Raw genomic sequence first — 24,375 nt, forward strand, 5'->3', positions numbered from 1 at the left:
AATTTATATCCAAATTAGTTAGCATATAGTGCAGCAATGATTTCAGGAGTAGATTCCTTAGTGCCCCTTACTCCCTTACTCATTTAGCCTATCCCCCCTCCCACAACCCCTCCCGTAACCCTCAGTTTGTTCTCCATATTTATGAGTCTCTTCTGTTTTGTCCCCTGCCCTGTTTTTATATTATTTTTGTTTCCCTTCCCTTATGTTCATCTGTTTTGTCTCTTAAAGTCCTTATATGAATGAAGAAGTCATATGATATTTGTCTTTCTCTGACTAATTTCGCTTAGCATAATACCCTCCGGTTCCATCCACATAGTTTCAAATGGCAAGATTTCATTCTTTTTGATTTCCGAGTAATACTCCATGGTATATAGATAGATAGATAGATAGATAGATAGATAGATAGATAGATAGACAGACCGACCACATCTTCTTTATCCATTCGTACACCAATGGACATTTGGGCTCTTTCCATACTTTGGCTATTGTTGATAGTGCTGCTATAAACATTGGGGTGCATGTGTCCCTTTGAAAGAGCATACCTGTGCCCCTTGGATAAATACCTAGTAGTGGAATTGCTGGGTCGTAGGGTAGTTCTATTTTTAGTTTTTTGAGGAACCTCCATTCTGTTTTCCATTGTCTTCATGTTTTTTTTTAACAAATGTTTATTTATTTTGAGAGAGAGAGAGCACACAAGCAGGGGAGGGGGCAGAGGGAGAGAGAGAGAGAGAATCCCAAGCAAGCTCTGGTGCTCAATCTTACAATTGAACTTTGAAATCATGACCTGAGCTTAAACCAAGAGTCAAATACTTAACTGACTGAGCCACCAGGGCCCCCCCCCATTTTTAAAAAATGTTTATTTATCTTCATGTTAAATATTAGAATGTCATTAAAACTTTTCAATATCTTTTCAAATGCTGACTAACAATTATCTTACATCCTTGTGTATCTTATCTCATGGAATTCTCATATAAATTCAAAATAGGCATTATTAATACTTTTCACAGTTTTATAGATGAGGAAACTAAGTTCATAGTAGTCAAGAAACTTAGCTGCAAGCACAAAGCTAGTAGCTGGCATTAAGATCCAGACTTGCCTTACTCTGGGCCCAGGTGGCTCCAGCCTCTGTTTCTTTGGCTCTCACCCTACTCTCAGGCACCAGACTGCATCTAATGGCAGACTTTACCTCTTTTCCTTACAGTACTTATCCTAGGGGGAATATTATGGGTTAGGATACTGCTCATGGCCTCTCTCCCTAACTTAATCATTGCTGTCCCTAGTTATTAGACATAAAGTAATAGTAGACTTTTCATTTAGTCTCTAAAAATTTGTGGGGCATTTATTATGTGTAGGTGGAGGTCACACATGCTTTTGTTGCCTCCATGGGTTTGTGGGGGAGAGCAAGGAGATAGACTCGTACAATTCTATGTGACATACAACATGATGGAGCTTTATAGAAGGCTCTATGGAAACATAATCTGATGGACAGAGTTGTAGTGAAGACTTTTGAGGAAGCTGAGCCTAAAGGACTTATTGAGTGTTCCAGCTCAGTAACAACATGTGCAAAAAGAATTCTAAGAAATTAAGGATGAATGAGGTCATTAGGGTGGGCCCTAATCCAAGGTGACTGGTGTCTCTATCATAAAAAGAAATTAGGATACAGACAGGAAAGACTATATTAAGACACAGGAAGAAGGCCATCTACAAGCCAAGAGCAGAGGCTTCAGAAGGAATCAATCATGATGACATTTTGATCTTGGACTTCTAGCCTCCAGAGTTATGAGAAAATACATTTCTGTTATTTAAGCCACCCAGGCTGTGTTACTCTGTAATGGCAGCCCTGGCAAACTAACACAGGAGGTGAGACAGAAAGGGCAGGCAAGGAGTTAATTAGGGAGGCCCTGTGTGACATATATAGGGGTTTATGCTTTTATTCAGAAGGTAATGGGGAGCTAGCAAAAGATTTAAATCAAGAAGTGTAGCAAAATTCATGTTTTAGAAATGTTTAACTTTTGTACTCCCTGTTTTCCACTTCTGTCCCCATCTAACTCTTCCATGGTGAAAGTAAATGGGACTGAGGGGAGAATGGAGGTAATTAGTCAGTGACTGGTTCCTACACATCTGATCAGGCTTCAAACTATGCTTTCTGACAATTCCATCTCTGCCTTTACCTTGTTTCTGTTTTTTACCCCTAGAATAATGTCTGAGTCCACAGTTCAGACTCTTCTTCCAGTCCCTGAGTTCTGCCTTACTCACCAAATCTCATTACTACCCATGACCCAGCATGACAATTTGGAAATGCTGGAAAGAGTTAAAGAGGCTGAAAAATGAAAGTATTGTAATAAAGACCAACACTGAGCCCAGACTGGGATTCAACCCCATCTAGGTGAATGTGGGTGATGCCTGTGGATTGCCTAGGGGAACGAATTGTCTGGAAACACTAGTCTGTGTCATCAATCTCTAGTCCAGCCTCTTTGATCTGTGCCAGGTTAATGGGGGGGGGGGGGCTGAATAAACTTATATCATGGGGTTCTCATGAGAGGTACAGAGTGGTTGGTTACATGTGACAGGGTGGTTAGCAGAGAAATCCTCCCCCTGTTCTTCACATATCACGTGGCACAGGCCCTGTAGGGGTCTTGTTCTTTGGGGAGCATTGGTAATTAACAATATTGGTATGGAAATGAGAGTGCTTACAGGAAGCAGGTAGACCCCGAGAGAACTGTCTGCATACCCATGGAACATTCTACCTGCCACCCTCACTCCTGGGGACCACCCATGACACTTAGCATAGTGATGGCACAGGGGTTAAGTCTTCACACTGGCAGATCACCCAGAGAAACCTGGCTTTACCAGATAAGGAATTACTCAGGTAGTCTTTGAGTGTCATTCTCCAATTTTTACTGCTATTCTATCCCTATTCCTTGTTTAGTGTGTCAGTGCTCATGTGGCATGCCATATATCAAACTATTACATTTCTCCTTCATCTTCTGTGAGGAAATAAAGATAGATGATAACACTGGCTTTTACCCTCTGTACATAACATGACTTCCTCATATATTTTCTTCTTAACTTTTGTTATAAAATGGTTTGGTAATTAATAATGGCTTTATTTTTTAAATTATGACAGAGTAGGAACAAGGTGCTGCTATTTCCTCATAAAAATCATTCTCATGACATTTGGTATTATCCCTCTCAAAGACGGCAGTAAAAATTCATTGCTGCACTCAAAGACGCTTGTGCAGAATACTCAACAGACATGATAAATTGAGTGGAGTGGGCTCTTTTTTATGTGGGTGGACAGTGAGGCAAGAAGGAATTTCTTACCACTAAAAATAAATAAATAAATAAAGGCCTAACCTCCTCTCCAAGTTTAAGCAATTGACTCATGTTCTCAACTTTCTATAGCTGAATATACTGTGGATCCCATCCATAGACTTAAGACCACCACTGTTCCTGATTTCACCTTGGCTAAGTCTGAATATATACCAATAAGTTTTGGTTCTACTGTTCAATAGCCTTAGTAATGGTGTGGCAGATTGCACTGTCCAAAAATGGCCACGGCAATATTTCTGACCTCATATGCTACTCTCCCACCAAGAGACGTCTTGAAACTGAGCCAGCCTTTTCCTACGTCTTGAAACTGAGCCAGCCCTTGTGGGATAAATAGAAGGCAGCAGAAGTAACTCTATGTGACTTCTGAAGCTGGGTCAGAAAAGGTCACACGACTTCCACCAGGCTCTCTCTGCTTTATTATGTTCACCTTTGAGAACAATTCGTCATGTTGTCAGGTAGCTCAGGCTCCAGGAGAGCCCATGCATAGATGTTCCACCCTGTGGTCCAGCTAAGTTTCCAGGTGATAGCAGTAATAGTCAACTGGAAGATGTGAATGAACAAACCTTCAGATGATTCTAGTCCTCAACCTTCAGGCTGACATTAGTGGAACAGAGCTATTTCCACTGTGTCTTGCCCAAATTGCAGATTCAGGAGCAAACTAAAAGCTGTGATTGTTTTAGAGTGACTGTTAGACAGCAATGTCAATTAGAATGAATGGGCTTGTTGCCAACAAGACCTGGTTTCCATTGTGCTAGGGATGAGTACTTAGCACTTTTGTATTGACAGTATTGAGTTGCAGCATTTTTTCAGTTAACCCCTGAAGCTAAAACTACATAATGGGAAAGAATACAGGCTTTGAAAGCAGAAGAACCTGGGTTCAGTTCCCAGCACTGCCTTGTACTACTAGCAGGTTGACCTCTGGCTAATTACTGAACTTCATTATAAGAAGGAGATAATTTTATCTACCTCACTAAGCTGTTGTGGGGACTAACTGATAGCTGTTGAAGTGCTTAATATAAGCTGGCATACACTCTTAGGAACTAAGATCTCTGAATCAATAGAGGTCAAATTTTCAGAGACAGGGAGCAACGCATTGGGGAGTGAGTTATTAAAAGTAATATTGGGGGAACCCCCTTCCACTTCTACCCTTTTATTCCTGCACTTGTAGTATTTTGGCTATAGGATTTAAAAAGTAACATTTTTTTAAGGGTACCTGGGTGGCTCAGTTGGTTGAGCATCCAACTCTTGGTTTCGGCTCAGGTCATGATCACACGGTTCATAAATTCAAGCCCCATATCAGGCTCCGTGTTGACAGTGCAGAGCCTGCTTGCCATTCTCATTTTCTCTCTCCCTCTCTTTCTCTCTCTCTCTCTCTCTCTTTCTCTCTCTCCAAATAAATATTTTTTAAATACCATTTTTAATTAGATATCATTAAGTTCATTATATGTAGTTCAGGTTGTCCGACGGCCTGGTATTCCATGGTCAGAAGTTAAGTCTTTATTGAGACCCAGAAGCAAGTAGGAGCCAGAGGTCTATACAGTGTCCCTGTTTGCCACAGACTTCAGTACCATTGCATCAGCTGGGTCAAAAGGCCTTGGTGATACAGTAGCTTGCACTGCATCCTGGTCCTGTTGGCAAACTTTGTTTTGCTCCACGCCTTACCCAGCTGTCAGTTACTCAGCAAATGAGAGAAGGCAACATACTCACATTGGTATATACTGTTTTCAGAATTCAAAGAGATGATTCTGCCTCTTTCTTAATGGTATGAAACATCCCCTTCACTTTGGAAGGGATATCCCAGCAAGCCCCAGACACCTGAATCCTTAGAAACTTTTCTAAAGAGACTCTTGAATTTTCATGGTGTTTATGTCCTACATTCTAGCACAAATTTGTCTTATTTAGGCTTTTATGATACTTGTCATGAACTGATCCTCAGATTTAGTTAATATAATGAATGATCTATGGAGTGTCAGGCGCATTAAGATTCTCCACACTCTATTATGATTAAGGGGAGAAGGGTTACCATGGCCCTCTCCCTGCCAGGTGAAACAAACTGTTTCTGGTGGTCCTTGATGTTAACATGGAGAAAAAAAGCACTTAATTGATCAATATGCATATCAGCTGTCAAGGACTGTGTTAATCTGCTTCAATAAATATACACATCTGGAGCAGCAGCTGTAAAAGGCAATCACCTAATTGGATTTGTGATCCAACAGAGTCATTCTCTATAATCCACTTGCCAAACAGGGCAGTTAAATGACGTTGTGATAGGAAGCATCATCCCTGCCACTCTGAAGTTTTTTGATGAGGGCACTAATTTCTGTAGTACTTCCATACAGAAAGTGTTTACATGCTTATAGGAAGGGGAAGTTCCAGAAACAATGTGATGGTTTTGCATTGTTGAGTGTGTCCCAATTCTGTATTTAGGAACTGAAGAAATAACCACAGGATGGTTAAATCCATTGGGCCCACTGTGAGAAAGACTCCAACCCCATTCAACAGCTGATCTCCATAAACTCTCACTAAGACCCATTGAATTCATCTCGACACATATTTTCCAAATCTCTACTATTATAAATTAACATTTTTCTACTATTTAGTTCAAACTCAGCTCTATCCCAGTTAGAGTTTTTAATTTTCCTTCTAGAGCTTTCTGTACTATGTCTCTAGTTATTTGTCTAGTTATGGATGATTAGGGGTAATGAAGCGAGTCTAGAGGAGAATGAGAATCTTCTTATAAGACACCTGCTTCGAGCAACTTAATATCCTTAATAGGGACAGGAGAGTTTCTTCTATTGGCACAGGATGCTCAGGAAATTGGGGGGGAGGGGGGTGTGGTTCTCAGATTGTACCCAAGTGCACCATTCCAATTCGAAGGATCTCCCTTCATTCCAGTTAAGGCCCTAACTTTCACATAAGAGACTTAGAACGTGATGAATGCTACTTATATTGTAATTTGCAAACTAGAAGCAAATTCTAAGTTTTTCAGAATTTCAGCTTTCAGTCCTGCCGATGGTGAAAATTTTAAGCCTTGAGCTTGAGTTTTAATTTTAAGCCTTATTATTTAAGCTCTCTGATACAATCAAAACTAACCAAATCATCATCATGACCAGATCCGAGATCAACAGTTGGATACTTAACAGACTGAGCCACCCAGGTGCTCCTGAATAAATAAACATTTAAAAAATTAAAATAAAGTAAAATAATAAAATAAAATATTGTGAAAATTAACCATGTCATGGGCTATCAGTATTTTATTTTCCACTGGTAATGAGTGGTGATTTGCTCAAGTCCATTCAGATTCTTATTTTTGATATTTTTTCCCCAAGAGGGGTGCCTGGGTGGCTCAGTCGGTTGGGCAACCAACTTCACTCAGGTCATGATCTCACAGATCGTGAGTTCAAGCCCCGCATGGGGCTCTGTGCTGATAGCTCAGAGCCTGGAGCCTGCCTCAGATTCTGTGTCTCCCTCTCTCTCTGCCCCTCCCTGCTCACATTGTCTCTCTCCTTCGAGAGTAAATAAACATTAAAAAAATTTTTTTTAATTAAAAAAATATTTTTCCCCAAGAGCAAAATAACAGTATCTACTCAGGTAGCAAAAACAGTTGTATTAGGTATTTAAAGCAGAGAGAATTGAATAGAGGGAAACTATTAAAATGTGTGAAAAGGACTGGAGGAGCAGAAGGAAGAAAAGATATCACCCTGAAATCAGTAAACTGCTGCCACTTCTGTAATGGAACCCATTTTCATGTGCTTCCTAGCATTTCTAAAGAGTGCTACTCCTGCCAGAGCTAGCATCCACGGAGAACTGGCCTGCTGGAATAAGTGCACAGCCTTCTGGTCTACACTATTCTTAAAATCAACAGCTACTAGGGCAACTGCCAATGCTTTCAGAGGCAGAGTCAGAATTATTCTTTCTTTCTCACACTTTAAAATCTTCTATCAGTGACTCCTTTTTGGCAGTATTTAATAAGAATCCAGCTGCCAAAGAGTCAGAAAACATAGGTTGCAGAGACCCAGGGCCAGGAGTTTGAAGCAGAGGAGAGAAAAATAGGCATAAAACTGGTAGATAATAGATAAATAACCAAAGATAACTAGGTAGAAAGATAGATCCTGGGATGTTGGTGGCATTGAGGAGTTGCTTTAACAACTCTTAGCTATTCTATTTCATGAAAAATGAAATAAAATTGTGATTTGTTTAAACAACTATTTGTATTCTCTGCTGCATTCAGCTGATTACTACCCCTCCCTAACACAGAATTTGGTAGGAGGAAGTAGGATGCCATCACATGGAATTAACTTAGCAGGACCTTGTGATGGAGGACATAACTATTGTAGACTAAAAAATTGATGACCTTTGCTATGTGGTGGTAAAACATTTGGCCAATTTTTTGCCTGTTGTACCTTGAAACACAAGTCGTGTTCCTATTAAGGCTGCAGTGTTAGGGGACATGGCAGGAATTCTATATTTTTTGGTGTATGCTGATTATTTCTTGTCAGTTTCTGCAAGAATGCTTTGATAAAGACCTATGAACTCAAACTGGACCTCACTAGTCAGAAAGTTAAGATGGAAAGACATATGGCACTGCTAAGAGAGATGTTTTCTGACCCTGCCCACAAGCTAGATTAAATGAGAGTGTCATAATTTGGAATGTAATAGATTTTAAAAAGTCAATTGTAGGGTTTTGTTTTGTTTTGTTTTCTTGCAAACAGAAGAGTTCTAAACTATAGCAGCAAAGCTGCATGTGTAGTAATAGATGAGGCTTGATGCCCCAGGCCTTTCCCATGTACCTCCTTTAAATAACTTAGAGGGCAGAGTTTTGACCAGGACCTGCATTAAAAAAATACATTTTATATTGCAACCCAGCACACATATTCATGTACATAACTAAAACAAATGTTTAGTGAAACCATATATACACTTATTACCTGTGATGCTATCTGGTATTTTGTATTCTAATCCATCCCATCCATTCTGTTTATTCTCAAAAATGCTGACCATGACCTTTTCAAATGCCTTCATAATCCAGTAATGAAACATTTTTCAAACTACTGGTCTGCATCTTCACAAATCCTATTACATTTTCATTCATGAACCCCATGTCTTCACTTTTCTCTTTGATTATGGCATGTATCTTTCTAACCACCTCCTGGCATCCCCTTCTATTAGTACTTCTTTCTTGTCTTCAAAAGTGTCACAGGTGGTTAAATCCAACTCTTCACTTACTCCACACCCACACTTTAGTAGATGAATATGACAGGAGAAATCCCACAACCATGCCAAATGATCTATCAAGCCCAGAAACCTTCCTGCATTTCTCCATCAATCCACTCCACCACTCCCAATAGGTGGTTTCATATTTTCTCCTCTTTCCCTGACTTTCAACACCTTTGCTCCCTATTTCAAGCTCCGTTGGTATAAATTCCTTGTTATTTCACTGAGAAAATGAAAGCAACCAGAAGAGAATGTGAACATGCTTGCACTGCCAGACCTACCAACCCACCTGCATGCACCATGCCTTTCCTTCTTTTATAAAGCATAATGTCAACACCTCCATTCCAGCACTCAGCCTCATCTCCTCTTACAATTGTCACTTTTCACCTGCACCACCAATTTTTACCTCTCTGCTGAATCATTCCCAAAGTTATATAATGCTCTGTTATCTGTCCCATCCTAATAGAAAATTGTCTTGACCCCACATTCTACCCCAGCTACTACACATTTCCCTGATTCCTATTACAGCAAAACTCTAGAGTTACTGTCTCAACTTCTTCCCCTCCCATTATTTTTTGAATCAACCACAAGAAGGCTTTCATCACCACCAGCACACCGAAAAGATGTTATATCAATTTCACTATGGCTTCTTATGCCTCATTTTCTTCAGTCTATGAGCAACCATTCATATATATAATGAGTGACTCGATATTTGGCCTCCAGAATACCCTTTGCTTTACCTTTTCATATCATTTCCTGTTTTTTGTTAGTCACCTTTCCTAATACTAACCCATCTCCTAGACTTCTAAACATTTGTGTGACTTAGGTCTTGGTCTCACATACCTCTTCTGTGTAAGTATTTTAGATTGTTTCATTTAGTCCCGTGAATTTTATTTTATTTTATTTTTAAGTGTATTTATTTATTTTGAGAGAGAGACAGCATGAGAGACAGAGAGAGAGGGAGAGAGAGAGAGATCCAGGGAGAGAGAGAGATCTAGAGCAGATCCATGCTGCCAGAGCAGAGCCAGACATCGGGCTCAAACTCACCAAACTGTGAGATCATGACCTGAGACTAAACCAAGATTTGGATGCTCAATGGACTGAGCCACCCAGGGGCCCCATCATTTAGCCCCATGGATTTTAACAGTATCACCTTGATGATACTGAATATGTATCTTGAGTACCAATTTCTATCCTAAACTTTAGTCTCAAATATATAAAACTTGAGTTTTATATATTTGATGGCTAGATGACATCTTCACTCCACTCTGCTCTCAAACTTGATATGCCTTCAACTGAACTCTTTATTCATCTCAAACCCGCCTCTCCCCCAGAATTTCCAGTCTCAGAAAATGGAAATCACTTTCTTCTAGTCATTCAGGCCCACATCCTTGACTTTACTCTACTATTGTCACATTGATTCACACTCTATATTGCACCTTCAAGCAAATCACATGTGCTCTTCTTTCTAAATATTTCCAGAATCTTATCAGTTATTATTTTTTTATTGTTCATTTATTTTTGAGAGAGAGAGAGCATGAGTGAGGAAGGGGCAGAGAGAGACAGAGACCCAGAATCTGAAGCAAGCTCCAGCCTCTGAGCTGTCAGCACAGAGCCCAATGAGAGGCTTGAACCCATGAGCTGTGAGATCGTGACCTGAGCCATAGTCAGACACTTAACCAACTGAGCCACCCAGATGCCCCTGATCAGTTATTTTTAATTCTGCTGCTACCACCTGTTTCAAGACACCATTTCTTGCCTGGACTACTAAAATACACACACACACACACACACACACATATACGTATATAATGTTTATATTAATACATACATATATAAACACATATGTGTGTGTATGTGTGTGTATCCCTGTTTCCATGGCTTGTTTTCTTTATTCCTTTGTTGAAATTATTAGATACTGGTGAAAGAATAGACACACAAACCAATGGGATAGCATACAGATTCAAGAAATGGACCCACACAAGTATGGCCAACTGATTTTCTATAAAGGTGCTAAGGCAGGTCAATGGAAAACAGAGAATCATTTCAACAAATGGTGCTGAAATAACTGTAAATCCATAAACAGCAGTAATAAAACCAAACAAACTTCAAACAAACCTCCAACTGATACAAAAATTAACTTAAAATGAATCACAGATCCAAATGTAAATATAACTCTATAAAACCTTTAGAATAAAACTTTTATAACCTTGGATTAGGCAAATAGGTCTTGGACATGACAACAAAAGTATGATCCATAAAAGGAAACAGTGATATATTAGACTTTATCAAATTTCAAAATGTTGCTCTGCGGACACTGGAAGAGAATGAAAAAAAAAAAGCTACCACAGAGAGAATGACACTGGAAGAGAATGAAAAAATTAAGCTATCACAGAGAGAAAATACTTACAAATCACATATTTTGACAAAGGATTTGTATCTAGAATACATAAAGCACTCTCAAAGCTTAAGAATAAGGACAAAAAAAAAAAAAAAGACACCCAACCTAATTTAAAAAAACAGGCAAATAGAGATGCCCTTTAATGGGCTTACCCAAAAGCTTAACTCTAAATTTTTGACTTCGATCTCTTTGGCTGGAACTGGATATCATGTCCCCATAACTCTCCTTGGGGAGAGGGGAATATTTTACTTAATCATCTTACCACCATGAAGCTGCATAGAACCAGTGTTTCTCTGCTGCATAAAACTAGTGTTATGTTCATATATAATAGGAGTGTCATTGACCCTTTACATACATTTAATTAGAAAAATTATGTTGGAACTGAAGAAGCTATTTTGCAAACTTGATACAAGAACATGTAGCAAACGCCACATGTTAAGTCATTGGATTGTGAGTCATAAATAAGTTCATACACATGAAAGTTGCTAACCACGTAAGTGTTCAAGAATGCTGGTGGTATTATTACTGTTACTATGGTTATTTATTTTTGTATTCCCAGTTCCTAAAGAAATTCCTAAAATAAAGTTTAGTATTCAATTCTTGTTGAGTGTTTCAATGAAATTTTTTTTGTCATGATTGTGACTTTACAGTTTACTAGACTGATCTTTTTAGGAACTAGTCTTCTGGTTCTGATCTTGCAACCCGACTTGCTCAGATGGGCCCCTAACACATAAATAGGTGGTTCTATTGTATATCACTACCCTCACCACTCACCTTTACTGAGGGCTTTTTACATAGGCACTAAGCTGTTCTAGATTCAACTTATTTAGATTTGGATTTTAGTGGTTACCAAATTATATGTGTGTATAATTTATTTATTGTAAATCCTATCCATTAATTATTCAATGATTGTTTTAATTCTTGAGCACTTTCAAAATCCTGTTTTTAGTATATAGATAATAGTGATTATGTACACACAACTCCTATGATGCTTTTAATAATGAGTGAAATATCGAGGAACCTGGGTGGATTAGTCAGCTGAGCGTCCCTCTTCGGCTCAGGTCATGATCTCACGGCTCATGAGTCCGAGCTGCACAGTGGGCTCACTGTTGTCAGCCTGTGAGTGCAGAGCCCACATTGGATCCTCTGTCCCCCTTTCTGCCCCTCTCCTGCTTGCACTCTCCCAAAAGTAAATACAAGAAAAATTTATAAAAATAATAATAATGAGTGAAGTATCTCTACATTCTATATACTTGTTTTCAAAATACTCTCTTGATAGTATGATTTTTTGAAAGGTAATTATTTTTCCATTTATTGCTTAAACATCAAATTGGTGATTTATCTTGAAGTTTTGAATACTTTTTTCCCAAAAATATATGTCAGGCAACCTAAAACTAACAGCCATTTGTCCTCACAGAAATAATAAAAAAAATTTAGAACCCTTGCTGTTTTACTTTTTGAAACACATAATTCATCTTTGAGTTCCATAACTGTATCATACATTGCCATTAGATTGCTAGAAAATTTCTGTGAAATACAAATGATTCTCCTGGTTATTCTCCAACTCATATAAATATTTTAAAGATTCTGATGAGTTGAGAAATCTTTGAATTTTAAAATTAACCTCATCTGTGACATCCTGGCCTCAACCTCACTGCTAACATACATTATTTGTAAAACATGCAACAAATGAATTTTACATATAGTTCTATCTCCATAGTGCTTGCCCTGGAATCCTTTTCTTACTCCATCAAAGAAAGTGCTCCATAATGTTTACTTTTACACACTCCTCCATTCAAAAAAAATGTGTTTATTAGATGTAGAAAACAGTAGTAGTGGTTGTCAGCATTCATTTCTTCCCTGTTTCTTGGGCACACAGGAAACTATACTTCTTACCATCTTGCAATTAGTGAAGCCATCAACTAATTCTGGCCAATGGATTGCAAGTGGAAGTGACCAGAGTAATTTCCTGCCCAAGGCAGTAAAAAGTCCATGCATGAAGATCCAGCCCATTCTTTACCTGCAACAGTGACCTGGCAGCCTTGTCTTGTGATGGGGCATAAAAATGGAAGCACCTTGGATCTCTAGGCCATTGCTTAGGAGATAGCTCCCTGGGGAAAAGGCCAATAGATCCATAAAAGACCTAGTGTGACCAAGACTGTTGATATATTAGGACATTGTAATTTTGAATTAATCTGTTACCAAATTATAGCACAACTTCTCCTCATAAGCACATTAAATAATCCATTTTATGGCAAGACTGTATAATCTCCTGTACCTTTTTCCCTTCAGTAGTTCATGAGCATACATTTATTTATATAGTCATTAGTGAAAAAGAATCTTTAAAAAATGCCTTAAGCTGAGAGATGTTTAAAAAAATACTTGTACTTTTATCCAACGCCATAGCCATTCTCCCACACTGAATAATTTATTCAAATAATATCTCCTCCAAATCTATATCAGCAATGTATCCCTCCATGAATCTTCCAATAGTACTTGATGACAGAGGCATGCATTTTAGTTTATCACTGTATTATCTTTCACGTCATTTCAGCCAACATTACTATGGCAACGAAACACACATTTTCCTTTTGAGATCTCTTTGTCTGGATGAGAAAACTTCAAAATAAAGTTCTGAATATTTATCAAATTTACTGAAAAATTTAAAGTCATGGACTGAGAATCTCATGAACTTAAATGGTAATAAAGAAAAAGTTACAGAGGTGTGTTTTCACATTCTGGATCCTTGGCACTTATATATTTTAAATTCTGGGTGTTTTCAGGCAAACCATGATGGTTTCATGTTAGCATCTCAAGATCCCATATATACTTCAGATGAGGTCATCCTTGAGTCTTTTAGATAATTTCAAGATGTTTTGCCTGAACTTTAATCTTCTTGGATTGTGATCATTTCAATCACAGAATGTATGTGATAATGAATTTGTGTAGTTTGTGTTTAATTATTACTAATATTTTCATATCATGGTTTCCTTGCAAGAATCATTTTTTTTCTTTTTTTATTTCAATTTTAGTTAGTTAACATACAGTGTAATACTGGTTTCAAGAGTGGAATTCAGTGATTCATCATGTACATACAACACTGAGTGCTCATCAGACCAAATGCCCTCCTTTGTACTCATCACCTATCAAACTCATCACCCACCCACCTCCCTCTGTCAACCCATAGTTTGTTTTCTGTCATTAAGAGTCTCTTGTGGTTTGTTTCCATTTCACAAGAATTGTTTTTAAAGCACTTGTGTTTTATGTGAGGTTTCATTAAGTTATAATTAGATAATATAACCCATAAATCTACATGACCAAGAACATGTAAGTTTAAATGCAAGCAATACACTGAAATTGAACAAATGAATAGAAGTGCCATAAAAGCCTTCTGCATTGGTGGGACTCCCATACCTTCTGAGAGGTACCTCCATGGCAAAGAATGAAAGGTGATTCAACAGGCATTATTACAACCTCCCTTTTCCCTCAACCCTTCAATTTCCTCTAATATAGATAGGGGGAGCAAGATAAATCAATCCTAATATCCTTCTTTTTCTAGGGTGGCCATGTGACACTGTTCTAACCAGTGAGATATATCCCAGTGTCCCTGCAGAAAGTATTCATTCCAAGGTAACGCCTTGCTGGAAGGACTTTCACTTTTGGTCTTTCCTTTTATTTCAGCTTGGAACACGAAAGCAATGCTTGAAGGAGCAGTAGCCATCTTGCCTGAGGCTGAGAGTCTTCAAGTACCAACTAGTAAGTGAGAAAATGGGGACCAAGGTCCAGAAATGTCTGATTCTCAAACCAAAATGCTCCAACCCCTGTGGTATGCCACTCACCATAGCTGGGATGAAATGAAATTCATGGGAGGGAGAGGATTTTAGATGAAAGGAAAAAAAACAAACAAACCACATAGCAATGGAGAGTTAAAAATGGTAAACTAGGTAAGACAATAAGATTTCAGGAGAATAAGGAATCTCCACAGCACAGAGCGGAAAAAGGAACTGATGTCCCCAGGAAGTAGGGTGTTTTGATGCAGCATCTTTAATATTAGTTATGATCACACATAAATCAACTTTGTAGAATTGATTCAAATTGTTGGTGAAGGTGTAATAAAAATGGAGATTGTTCAATGCTCTGTGTACTGCAGCATTTGTTGGAAGGCAGTGAGGTAGGTAAAGAAATGGATTGTTAACATATTTTGACATTTTGGCAAGCTTCTTCTACTTGTCTGAAAAGTAAAATTTCAAATGTCCTAGCATTAGATCCCTGGATAGGAGCCTGTTTTATACATTGTTTTTTTTCTTGGATAAAGCTCATTTTGTTTTCATTTTTTCCCATTTTGTGCCAAGAGTTTTTTCTTACCATAAACAGGATTAGTAAACATTTAACACTATAGTACTACCCCTGAAAAATAATTAAACTATTGGGCCTCATTGCTAGAATTTACATTTTCAGAAGAGGCTTTTTTTCTATTGTACAAGTCTTGTACTTCAGAGATACTCATGGGAACAGACTTAGTGTTTTGAAACTTTAATTATACTGATTTGAATAGAACAGGGGTTCATAAACAAAATTAGTGAGAAATAAAACTTGAAGGTCAGTTGGGACCAGCCTGTGGTCTAATTGGTCTAACTGAAGAGGTCCTAGAGTTGAAGAGGACCATGGAGTTCAGGGTGGGGATTTGGTGATGTCAGTCTCTGGAACAAAAATGGAAAGATTTGTAGCTTATTCAACAAATATTTGTTGAAAATATACAGCTGTATCAGACATTTACATTTTTTATATGAGGAATTAAGCTTAAGTGTCCCATACCTTACTGAGTGTGACTAAAATCTTGTTTTTAGTAAGTCTGCAACCAACTCCTAAAAATCCCCTATACGTGAGCAGTGAAGACCAGAAACTGAAGCTCTGTTCTCCCAAATCAAGTCCAAAATGAGGAGAAGTAGGGTGAGCAAGGCTCTCTGTGGAAAATTCCCTGTCATTAGTTTCATGAAACTGGATCTTGAGCACTGCTAATAGGAGCACCATTGCTGACCTGAATATCACAGCACACAGGTAGATTTTGAAAGGCATCCAAACTGAAAACCTCTTAGGAATTTGGAGCTGGGAATTAGCACTTGGTGTTATATGCTGACACACACTCAGACCTGGTCGGGATGTGCTCCTCTGCTGCCTTTTCCATTTTGTCAAATCCCTGGAGTCTGTGCCAGATGTCAAAGAGGAAAACAGAGATGGAACAGGCATTTCTGTAATCCCATTACGATAGTTTAAACTAGTGGATCTGCTTGGAGTGCAAGCTCCAGAAAATTTAAAGAATTCTCATTTCCCTTTGCTCTATCTAGACGTTTCTCAACCTTGGCACTGTTAACATTTGGTAACAATTCTTTGTGGAGGGGACTGTGTGTGCACTGTAGGGTGTTTACTGGCATCCCTGGCCTCTACTCACTTGAAGCAAGTAGCACTCCCCAGTCCTGCCAATCAAAACTGTTCACCGATACTGCTAGATGTCCCCTAGAGATAAAATTGCCCTCCCTTCACGTCTTCCCAGTTGAGAACCATCGTTCTATTCAGAGATTCAACCTATGCTGAAATATTCCAAATGACTCAGGGGTTGGTCCACAATATCACATAGAACACAAGAGTCATGTAGAACAAGAGCTCAGAAAAAGCCATTCTGTTTGACAGATGGGGGATGAAGAGGCATAATTCTGGCAGAGAGAGAGGAATGTAGACTACAGGGCTTGAGAGAAAGAGAGAGACATGATTTTTTTAAAGTAGAAATTGCTTTTCTGCAAGTTGGCATGAAGGGAGACATGCAGGCTGATATTTGGCAGGGTTTAGTTGCCTTACTGTAAGGTGTAGTGAACAAATAGATGTGTGTATGTTTGTTTAACTGAGGTCTTTTTTCCCCCTTCAAGATAGAGACAGCTGAGCAGGCTTGGAATTAGAAAAGAGTTAATAGAAAGCAAACTGAAGGCAGATAGAAAAAAGGAGACAGAAGGTGGAAGCAGAAACGCAGGGAGATAGAAGGTGTCCTGGGAGGAGAATAATGACGATGAAGACAGAATAACACAGCTGGGAGAATTTGGTATCCAGAACTAGGCTGTGTGACTTTAAATCCCAGGTCCATCGTTTATGAGATGTGTGACCTTGGAGATTTTTTTTTAAATCTCTTGACCTTTGTTTTTTTATCTGCAGAATGGGGATCATGATGATTTCCATCCTTGAAGGTTGCCAAGCTGTGAAGCACAGGACCTGTGCTAACTAGATGTAGCTATAGAACAGTACGGAGGGTACAGTAGGACACTGAAGGCATACATTCCTTATGTGAGATGGCTTCTGCAGTGGCTGGGAGAGTCTTTTGCAGTCCAGGTGCAGTGGTTGACAGAAGATGTGGGCCTGGCCCAGCAGACACAATTGAAAGGAGAGGAGAGGAGAAGATCAAAAGGCTTAATCAAACCACAGACTCAGACTGAACCCCTAATCAGCAGCTCTCTTAATGAGTAATGTGGATCTGGGTGAATACAGAAGAGAAATGTAGTGGCCAATTTGCCTGAAGCCTTGGCAAGCAAGAGAGATGACAGGTAGGGAGCCATAGAAAGTGTGGGAATTGGGTCACCATGGCCATCATCTTAGCAGGAGAGCAAGGAGTAATGTTGCATGAATCTGTGGTCTAGGTGATGTCCAGATGGCCAACACATTTGTTCTCCTTGGGGGTGGGGCTTTGTGCTATAATCCCAACCTTTAAAATAGCATCTTTCCCATGTAAATGCCCAATAAATATCCATTGAGTAAACAGAAGAATTGAAGAATAAATGAGGGAGCTCGTAGCCTTTTTTTTGATGTGAAGTCTTCTTTCAAACCTTTTAAATCTGTATAGCAATTAAATTTTACTTTTTATGGCCATTTACAAATTGTGTTGGTCAATTTTATATATCAACTCAACTGTGCAGGTATTTGGTAAAAAATTATTCTAGGTGTCTGCGAGGATGTTTTTGGATGAGATTAGCACTTGAATTGGTAGACTGAGTGAACTGGATTGCCCTCATTAATGCGAGTGACCCTCTTCTACTCAATTGAAGGCCTGAATAGAACAAACAGGCTGACCCTCCTATGAGCAAAAAGGAACTAACTCCTCCTGCCTGACCAATTGGGCAAAGGAAGCATGGTATGAAGTAAGGAAAGAGGGGCGCCTGGGTGGCTCAGTTGGTTAAGCATCTGACTTCGGCTCAGGTCATGATCTCGCGGTCCGTGAGTTCGAGCCCCGTGTCGGGCTCTGTGCTGACAGCTCAGAGCCTGGAGCCTGTTTCAGATTCTGTGTCTCCTTCTCTCTCTGACCCTCCCCCATTCATGCTCTGTCTCTTTCTGTCTCAAAAATAAATAAACGTTAAAAAAATTAAAAAAAAATAAAATAAAATAAAATAAAATAAAATAAAATAAAATAAAATAAAGTAAGGAAAGAGATGTAGGCAAGTGCCAGACGTTCAGGGCCATGAAAGGCCATGATACAGTGGGTTTTATTCTCAGCATAATTAGGAGGACACAGGAGAGGAATTATCTGGACTGTTTTTGAAAGAACTTTCTATGGCCGTGACACTTGAATTGCTGCTTGACATGCATTATTTCAATCAGTCTTCATGTTCATCCTATGGAGCAGTGATTAATACTTTCCCCACTTCACAGGTGAGGAAAATGAAACTCAGAAAGTGAATGCACAACTACTATCTACAAAGTAACAATTGTTATACATCAGTGTAAACAGTGGGTGTTTCTATGGTCTACTGTTGGTGCAATGATTGTGATTAAGTCAAGTCCAAACATGATCAAAGTACTTTTCTGAACCATTACATTGAATGAAGTTTTATAGATTTGCTTTACAGAGTTTCTTATACTCTCATTTAAGATTATTTTCTGGTTCTCCTTTCAAGAATTATTTGAAAAGTGAATTTTGACTAAGAATTTGAGTTAATACTATTACTGAATCAATGCTGGCTGTGAAGGTCATGGTAAACATATCCAACTTCTATATTGTTTCTGTAAGGCTTTTTGTGTGTCTTTTTGTGTGTGTATATATAATGGAGCATACAATAGCTTACATATTATCTTAGGTTACAGCAAATACTTAATTACTGCAAACAATGCCCTTAATCTGACGTGTTTTTCATACCTACTTATGACAGTAGGCAATAAAAATACAATATCCCCTACAATTACAGTTACAATACAAGTAATGTTTGTGATAGCATTTACAATTTGATGACTTTAATAATGATTTGGTCTTTTTTGTTCCAGTGTAGTGAATCTGTTACAGATCTTATTCATGTTGATACTTTACTGTTCAAAGCTTACAGTATTCTCACTATTGGAGTGGTAAAAAGCATTTGGGGGGAAAATCAGCAAATTGGCAAGTAAAATCTCACCAGTGGGATTAAGTTATAAGACTTACTACCTGCAACCTCTTTAGCTCAGATATTTTAACTATTCAGTTGATAATTATAATTCCTTTCTCATGATATTCTTACACTTTTGCTGTTGTGATCTGCTTCACTTTCATTTCTTAACTAAACTAGTTTTCTGTGGGCTCAACTTAGACACTTTTCCATCTCAAAATAAAACCAATTTTGAAATTTGACAAGCAAGACAACGGAAACTTGAAATATAATGAAATAATCCACCAGTGATTTCTCAGAAGTAGAATGACTATTTGTGTGGACAACATTTCTCTCTGAGTCCCCTGAATCATTGAGCTTGGCCACATCCCAATTTTTTCTTTCAGAAAAAAAAAAAGGAAGAAAGGAAAAACTTGGGATGACTAGCTAAGCAAAACACGGGCTGTTTAAAGATTAAAGAAGCACAAAGGATATTTCAGGAAGGGCAGTCAACTGGAAGTGTGGAGTCCTAAACTATCAGCTTGTTGGATCAGAAAGCTGTAGCAATTTAAACTTCACAAGATAAAATAAAATTAAAGCAGTCTTCCTCTGCATGTGCGTGTGCGTGTGCGTGTGCGTGTGTGTGTGTGTGTGTGTGTACACACTCATTGTGCCTTTTACCCTTATTTTAAAGAAATTTTTCAAGATGTTCATGTTTGATCAGATACCTTCCACACCCACAGTGGCTCAGTGAGAAAAAGAAAAAAACCACTAAGCATATTAAAATGTATAACGATTTACTCCTACTGATTTTATTAGCTGAGCATCTCATGTGTATGTTTGCTCCTCATTCAGCTCAATAGATTTCTTTTTTCAAGCCTGCATTTTACCTCTACCTCAAGTGGGGCAGAATGCCTCTGAGGTGAAGACAGCTGAACTCCTCAGACTCCCAGGTCACCCCAGTGAAGGAATGCTTTTATTTCTTGCACAAGCTTTAAAAAATCTGCTTATTAAGCCTAAGAGATCAGAATATTGTCCTTAAAAAGCCCTGAAATAGGACACCCTACATCACATTTGCTCTCCTGATCTCCCTTGGAGAAAAAAAAAAGAACACATCAAATGCTTTTTTTTCCCCCAAATCAAGCAGAGTAGGGTTAAGGAAAAAATAGTGACTGCTATTCTGACCAGAACTTGGAGACTTTCTTTGACTACCTTATTCTGCCCATATTGTAGCTACTGTAGAAATTAAAACATCTATATATTTGGGATCAGTTTTAGAGGAAAGAAGTGTCTACTTACAGTTTCTTTGCCACTAAACATTAAGATATAAGAAGTCCCATAGCTTAAAGTATCAAATAATGGTACAAAAACATTATAAACTGAGTCAAAACAGTTGCTCTAACTAGATCAGAGAAGTTTACTTTGAAAGATCAGATCAATAAATATATTGCTTATTTTCAAGGTAGTATTAAGAGTTACAACCATCATTTCCCTATTTTCCTTACACACTGGACATTTGCCACCACTGATTACTAACAGCCCTTTTTAAAACCATTTAATGCATTGATAGATTGTTAACATATTTTGTATGTTTGCAAATTACTTAATGCATTGTTGCAGGGCCTTGATATTACCTGTGCCTAGCACCTGGTAATAGTTTCTTTGAAGGCTAATGGAGCAAAAAGATGGAATTCAATTACATAGAAATATAATGAAGAGAGAAGAAAGGAAAAAATGTATTTATTGGAATAACATCTGATGGTCTTATCATTTTGACATGTATTTTAGGGGTTTTCTAATTGTTAGATTCTCAGTCATTGTATTAAGTTACACAATCTTTACCTATTCTTGGCCCCCCAAAATCTTTTACTTGTGAATTCAAATATAGCTTAGAACTGTAGTCCTGCTATTCATGTTGCAATCTAATCAGGACCCACATTGGATGACCAAGCAAAAATCCTGAAGGCAATGAGAAGGGACACAAAGACCCATGAGTACCAAATTGCCTTGGGCTCCGCTTCGGGAATGGCCGGCAAAGCTTTGCACAATTCGTTGCTCCATTAATGAATCTTGATGGATTTCTGGCATGGAAAATAAGGATTCCTATTCTAGAAGTATTTATTGTCCACTAGTAACTTGTTCTGTTTCTCTATGATAAATGTCTCACTTTGAAAGGAAGCTACCTATGCAACTTCCAAAATCTTCTGTTCGTCAATATATTTGCTAGCAAAACTCTTGTTGATTGAGAAAGTGCAAATATTAAGACTGAACAATTCAAATTCCTTTCAATGAATCAATAAACTTAGAGACTTTCTTATGAATATGAAGCATCTCACATGGAAATGAGAGCTTCTATTTAGGTGGGCCTTAAACTTTTTGAAGCAATTTACATTTTATTCAACTTGATTCTTACATCAGTCAAGACAGGATAGCTTTTGTTGTAATGACAGACCACTCTAGAATATCATTGACTGAAAACAACAAAGGCATATTTGTTGCTCATGCTACTTGTTTATCATGGGTCATCTGGAGGGGGAGTCTTGCTCTATATCATTCACACTCAGGATCCTAGGCTAAGGGAGCTCTATCTCTGTTCCTTCCTGACTGCAAAAATGGATAAAAGGGGTCATGGTGAATGATGTACTGACTCTTAAAGTATCTGCTAGAAAGTGACTTGTGATACTTCTGCTCAGAAGATATGGACCAAAGCAAGTCATGTGATCCCTCCTAACTTCAAGACAAGGGAGGAAGTTGAATCTGGCTCTGTGTCTAGAAAGAACAACTTGAATGCTTGGAAGAAACCAATGGCTACCCTACCCCTCTTCACAGCCTTATGGGAAAATATACCCAGTAAGGCAAGACATGGAGGCCAGGCCCATTTTCTAAAGATGAAATTTAAAGAAAGAATGGGTAGTTACCTACATGTGGCAACTCTCTTTATTTTTGTTCATAACTGTCTTACCCTCATCATACCACAATGCCTGTAATTTTCATTCTTCCCTTCTTTAGACTAATCAATGCCTTGCTTAAAAGGACACTAACTTTCTACCATCAAGAGATGATGGGAGGGCGCTCTTCAAGATGGGCATGAAAAACATTCATGACGTGAGGATCAAACAATTAAGTAGTGTACCTCCAGGCTGACTGTGCTAGCAGAGGTTTCTGGATTGCAGGGTGGGATGTGGTCACATCAGGGGGATAGGGATTCAGAGGCTCTTTTTACTGAAAGGCAGGACAATCTGCATATTTCCTGGCATAGAACCTCTGGAGACATTTTTACAAATAATACACTGTGAGGGAGCTGAGTTACACATCCATCCCTTAAGTTATAATATTTCTTAGAATTGTTTAATTTAAAAAGCAAAGTAAGAATTAGATGATGCATTTAAACTGTGAATTTTACGAAAATACAATGAGAAACTGAGAATTTCCTTGAAATTGCTATGCTAAGCCCAGCCATGCAATTGATCATTCTAGTGAAGGTCAATTTGGAGTACTGAAATTCAGAACTATAACCAATAAAGAAGAACTGAGTGATGAGATTTGAAGACACACGTCTCCTAAGCACACTTAGAGAGAAGTGGAGATTGATACCAAAATCACGCTGTATAGTATTTGCTTTATACATGAATGTGCTTTCTTATATTAACAAGGTGCTTTTGTGTCTTTGATCTTGAAACTTTTATGTTTTTTTTTCTAATTTTTTAAAAGTTTATTTATATTTGAGAGAAATAAAGACAGAGTGCAAGCTGGGGAGGGGGAGAAAGGGGGGGACACAGAATCTGAAGCAGGCTCCAGGCTCCACAGAACCGGATGCGAGACTCAAACTCAGGAACTGTGAGATCATGATCTGAGCTGAAGTCTGATGCTTCACTGACTGAGCCACCCAAGCACCCAATCGTGAAACATTTTTTAATAGACTTCAAGAAGTCTCATATCTGATCTTTTTCTGCCAGTGTTCTAATAAAATACTAGCATATTATCAATCCATAGTTTCTTTTATTTTTAAGTTAATTTATTTATTTAGAGAGAGAAAGAGAGAACGAGCAGGGGAGAGGCAGAGAGAGAGGGGCACAGCGGATCTAAAGGAGGCTCTGGGCTGACAGCAGAGAGCCTAATGTGGGGCTTGAACTCACCAACTGCAAGATCATGACCTGAGCCAAAGTTGGATGCTTAATGGACTGAGCCACCCAGGCACCCCTCAATCCATAGTTTATATTCATTCGGTTAAAAACTCAAAAGTTCCAGGACTCCTCGGTGGCTCAGTGGATTAAGTGTCCAACTTCCAACTTTGGTTCAGGTCATGATCTCACAGTTCATGGGTTCAAATCCCACATCTGGCTCTGTGTTGACAGCTCAGAGCCTGGAGACTGCTTCGGATTCTGTGTGTGTGTGTGTCTCTCTCTGTCCCTTCCCTGCTTGCATTCTCTTTCTCTCTCTCTCTCTCAAAAATGAATAAACAGTAAATAAATAAATACAAGGCTCAAAAGCTCCAATGGCAAGATACAAGTGGCTTTAAGAAAGTTATCTTTTATGGTGGTAATTTTCTTTGCCTATACTAAGAAGTGCTAAAATATATCATAATTTTTATAATTGAAAACTTTGTTCAAGCTTTTCATGAATAGCTGGCTTTGGGCTGATTTTTAAATTTAGGATATTTCAAATGATTGAAATTTTAAATTGCTAGAAACTTTAAAAAGTTATAATGAAGTTTTATACTAATGGCAGTATTTGCTTCTAAAAGATATGATAACAGAATGAGTGTCTTAGTCATTAAGCTTTTATCGTGATTTCTAGTTTCTAAATTTGCAAAGCCTTTCATGATAAGGTTTGAAAAGAAATTGCCTAACATTATTGCTTTGCTATTTAAGCTGTATTTTTATTATAAAAAAAAAACCTATTTACTATCTTGTAAAGTATTTCATAAAAGAATATATTAAAAAGATCCACTGCTGAAATATGCTTGTCCCTTTTTACAAAAGTGATAGCTTTATTCCAAATTTCTGGATAAAAATCAAAGACACTTTACTTCGTTTACCCTTTTGACACACTGCA

The 24,375-nt window shown here is 38.2% G+C and overlaps 1 long non-coding RNA gene across 2 annotated transcripts in view; it reads left to right on the forward strand.

The window, feature by feature from the left end:
* LOC122239628 overlaps window positions 1-24,375 on the forward strand; it is a 174,041-nt gene that overhangs the window by 41,468 nt on the left and 108,198 nt on the right. For both annotated transcript variants that reach the window (XR_006218897.1, XR_006218898.1), the window contains exon 2: window positions 14,630-14,704. This is a non-coding gene — a long non-coding RNA (uncharacterized LOC122239628). The remainder of the gene's footprint in view (window positions 1-14,629; window positions 14,705-24,375) is intronic.

The sequence above is a fragment of the Panthera tigris genome, chromosome B3, assembly GCF_018350195.1.
Source record: "Panthera tigris isolate Pti1 chromosome B3, P.tigris_Pti1_mat1.1, whole genome shotgun sequence".
Classification (NCBI taxonomy): domain Eukaryota; kingdom Metazoa; phylum Chordata; class Mammalia; order Carnivora; family Felidae; genus Panthera; species Panthera tigris.